Genomic DNA, 5,042 nt, shown 5'->3' on the forward strand with positions numbered 1-5,042 from the left:
TGGTATAATGATATCTTTTTGTGGTAAACTTGAATTTAAAATCAATTTCGCATGGAATATTTTAAATTTAAGTGGTAAAATTTAAATTTTTATAAAAAAGTTTGAATTTTAAAATTTGGGCGGGATATTTAAAATTTGGGAGGGATATTTTAAATTTAGGCGATCAGATTTTGAATTTTAAATTTAGGCGGGAAGGTTTTGAATTTATAGCGAGATCTCCCTTACATAAGAGAGTATAGGTTGGACAAGTGGTGGACCTTAAAGCTAGAGCATCCATGCTACTGGACATGATAGGTAGGGAATCTAGTTGAATATTGTATGTATAATATATATGTAATAGATCTAGCTTGGACAAGTGGTGGACCTTGGAACAAAATCCCATGTAAAACATATCATGCACATTCCAAGTGGTGAGAAAAAATATCATTTAAGATATAGCCTTATAGGTTGGACAAGTGGTGGACCTTAACACCAAGATATTCTTAATGTAATGACATAGAGTGGAAAACTGGTGAATCTTGAGACCAAACCATGCTACTAGCGATAATAGCTTGGACAAGTGGTGGACCTTGAAAGTAATCCCCCCATCTACGAAATATCGTGGGTTTAAGGTATTTTGATGGAGCCTAGCATCTTGGAGACATGGTGCAGCTTGCTTCTCTTCATGTTTCAATGGAGCCTATCTTGGACAAATGGTGGAGCATCCTTCTCTCCATGTTTCAATGGAGCTTAGCTTGGACAAGTGGTGGACCTTTGCTTCTCTCTATGATTCAAGTGGTGGACCTTGGAACCAAACCCCCATGTAAAACCTATCATGGTCACTCCAAGTGGTGAGAAAGAATAACCTTTAAGATATAGCCTTATAGGTTGGACAAGTGGTGGACCTTAACACCCAAATATTCTTAATATAATGACATAGAGTGAAAAAGTGGTGAATCTTGAGACAAAACCACTCATGCTACTAGCGATAATAGCTTGGACAACTGGTGGACCTTGAACGTAAACCCCCCATGTTTCAATAGACTTAGCTTTTAATGTATTTCGATGGAGCCTAGCATCTTGGAGACATGGTGCAGCTTGCTTCTCGTCATGTTTCAATGGAGCCTATCTTGGACAAATGGTGGACCATCCTTCTCTCCATGTTTCAATGGAGCTTAGCTTGGACAAGTGGTGGACCTTTGTTTCTCTCTATGTTTCAATAGAGTTAGCTTGGACAAGTGGTGGACCTTGGAACCAAACCCCCATGTAAAACCTATCATGGTCACTCCAAGTGGTAAGAAAGAATAACCTTTAAGATGTAGCCTTATAGGTTGGACAAGTGGTGGACCTTAACACCCACATATTTTTAATATAATGACATAGAGTGGAAAAGTGGTGAATCTTGAGACCAAACCACTCAGGCTACTACCAATAATAGCTTGGACAAGTGTTGGACCTTGAATGTAAACCCCTCATCTACGACATATCGTGAGTTTAATGTTTTTTGATGGAGCCTAGCATCTTGGAGAAATGGTGCAGCTTGCTTCTCATCATATTTCAATGGAGCCTATCTTGGACAAATGGTGGAGCATCCTTCTCGTCATGTTTCAATGGACCCTAGCTTCGACAAGTGGTGGACCTTTGCTGATCTCTATAATTCAATAGAGTTAGCTTGGACAAGTGGTGGACCTTGGAACCAAACCCCCATGTAAAACCTATCATGGTCACTCCAAGTGGTGAGAAAGAATAACCTTTAAGATATAGCCTTATAGGTTGGACAAGTGGTGGACCTTAACACCCAAATATTCTTAATATAATGACATAGAGTGAAAAAGTGGTGAATCTTGAGATAAAACCACTCATGCTACTAGCGATAATAGCTTGGACAAGTGGTGGACCTTGAACGTAAATCCCCCATGTTTCATTAGACTTAGATTCGACAAATGGTGGAGCATCGTTCTCTCCATGTTTCAATGGAGCCTAGCTTGGACAAGTGGTGGACCTTTGTTTCTCTCTATGTTTCAATAGAGTTAGCTTGGACAAGTGGTGGACCTTGGAACCAAACCCCCATGTAAAACCTATCATGGTGACTCCAGGTGGGAAGAAAGAATAACCTTTAAGATGTAGCCTTATAGGTTGGACAAGTGGTGGACCTTAACACCCACATATTCTTAATAAAAGTGGTGAATCTTGAGACCAAACCACTCAGGCTACTAGCAATAATAGCTTAGACAAGTGGTGGACCTTGAATGTAAACCCCTCATCTACGAAATATCGTGGGTTTAATGTATTTCGATGGAGCCTAGCATCTTGGAGACATGGTGCAGCTTGCTTCTCGTCATGTTTCAATGGAGCCTATCTTGGACAAATGGTGGAGCATCCTTCTCTCCATGTTTCAATGGACCCTAGCTTGGACAAATGGTGGACCTTTGTTTCTCTCTATGTTTCAATAGAGTTAGCTTGGACAAGTGGTGGACCTTGGAACCAAACCCCCATGTAAAACCTATCATTGTCACTCCAAGTCGTAAGAGAGAATAACCTTTAAGATGTAGCCTTATAGGTTGGACAAGTGGTGGACCTTAACACCCACATATTCTTAATATAATGACATAGAGTGGAAAAGTGGTGAATCTTGAGACCAAACCACTTAGGCTACTACCAATAATAGCTTGGACAAGTGTTGGACCTTGAATGTAAACCCCTCATCTACGACATATCGTGAGTTTAATGTTTTTCGATGGAGCCTAGCATCTTGGAGACATGGTGTAGCTTGCTTCTCGTCATGTTTCAATGGAGCCTATCTTGGACAAATGGTGGAGCATCCTTCTCTCCATGTTTCAATGGAGCCTAGCTTGGACAAGTGGTGGACCTTTGCTTCTCTCTCTGTTTCAATAGAGTTAGCTTGGACAAGTGGTGGACCTTGGAACCAAACCCCCATGTAAAACCTATCATGGTCACTCCAAGTGGTGAGAAAGAATAACCTTTAAGATATAGACTTATAGGTTAGACAAGTGGTGGACCTTAACACCCACATATTCTTAATATAATGACATAGAGTGGAAAAGTGGTGAATCTTGAGATAAAACCACTCATGCTACTAGCGATAATAGCTTGGACAAGTGGTGGCCCTTGAATGTAAACCCCCCATGTACAAAATATCCTGGGTTTAAGGTATTTCGATGAATCCTAGCATTTTGGAGACATGGTGCAGCTTGCTTCTCTTCATTTTTTGATGGAGCCTATCTTGGACAAATGGTGGAGCATCTTTGTCTCCATGTTTCAATGGACCCTAGCTTGGACAAGTGGTGGACCTTTGCTTCTCTCTATGATTCAATAGAGTTAGCTTGGACAAGTGGTGGACCTTGGAACCAAACCCCCATGTAAAACCTATCATGGTCACGCCAAGTGGTGAGAAAGAATAACCTTTAAGATATAGCCTTATAGGTTGGACAAGTGGTGGACCTTAACACCCAAATATTCTTAATATAATGACATAGAGTGAAAAAGTGGTGAATCTTGAGACAAAACCACTCATGTTACTAGAGATAATAGCTTGGACAACTGGTGGACCTTGAACATAAATCCCCCATGTTTCAATAGACTTAGCTTCGACAAATGGTGGAGCATCGTTCTCTCCATGTTTCAATGGAGCCTAGCTTGGACAATTGGTGGACCTTTGTTTCTCTCTATGTTTCAATAGAGTTAGCTTGGACAAGTGGTGGACCTTGGAACCAAACCCCCATGTAAAACCTATCATGTTCACTCCAAGTGGTGAGAAAGAATAACCTTAATGATATATCCTTATAGGTTGGACAAGTGGTGGACCTTAACACCCAGATATTCTTAATATAATGACATAGAGTGAAAAAGTGGTGAATCTTGAGACCAAACCACTCATGCTACTAGCGTTAATAGGTTGAACAAGTGGTGGACCTTGAATGTAAACCCCCCATGTTTCAATAGAGTTAGCTTTGACAAATGGTAGAGCATCCTTCTCTCCATGTTTTAATGGAGCCTAGCTTGGACAAGTGGTGGACCTTTGTTTCTCTCTATGTTTCAATAGAGTTAGCTTGGACAAGTGGTGGACCTTGGAACCAAACCCCCATGTAAAACATATCATGGACATTTCAAGTGGTGAGAAATAATAACCTTTAAGATATACCCTTATAGGTTGGACAAATAGTCGACCTTAACACCCAGATCTTCTTAACGTAATGACATAGAGTGGAAAAGTGATGAATCTTGAGACCAAACCACTCATGCTACTAGAGATAATAGGTTGGACAAGTGGTGGACCTTTAATGTAAACTCCCCATGTACAAAATATCGTGGGTTTAAGGTATTTCAATGGATCTTAGCATCTTGGAGACATGGTGCAGCTTGCTTCTCTTCATGTTTCAATGGAGCCTATCTTGGACAAATGGTGGAGCATCCTTCTCTCCATGTTTCAATGGACCCTAGCTTGGACAAGTGGTGGACCTTTGCTTCTCTCTATGTTTCAATACCTTGGAACCAAACCCCCATGTAAAACCTATCATGGTCATTCCAAGTGGTCAGAAAGAATACCCTTTAAGATATAGCCTTATAGGTTGGACAAGTGGTGGACCTTAACACCCATATCTTCTTAATATAATGACATAGAGTGGAAAAGTGGCGAATCTTGAGACCAAACCACTCATGCTACTAGTGATAATAGGTTGGACAAGTGGTGGACCTTGAATGTAAATCCCCCATGTACGAAATATCATGGGTTTAAGATATTTCAATGGAGCCTAGCATTTTGGAGACATGGTGCAGCTTGCTTCTCTTCATGTTTCAATCGAACTTGGCTTGCACAAATGGTGGAGCATCCTTCTCTCCATGTTTCAATGGAGCCTAGCTTGGACAAGTGGTGGACCTTTGATTCTCTCTATGTTTCAATAGAGTTAGCTTGGACAAGTGGTGGACCTTGGAACCAGACCCCTATGTAAAACCTATCATGTGCATTCCAAGTGGTGGTAAATAATACCATTTTAGATATAGCCTTATAGGTTGGACAAGTGGTGGACCTTAACACCCAGATC

Source organism: Adiantum capillus-veneris, chromosome 14 (genome assembly GCF_014529385.1).
Source record: "Adiantum capillus-veneris isolate H3 chromosome 14, ASM1452938v2, whole genome shotgun sequence".
Lineage (NCBI taxonomy): Eukaryota > Viridiplantae > Streptophyta > Polypodiopsida > Polypodiales > Pteridaceae > Adiantum > Adiantum capillus-veneris.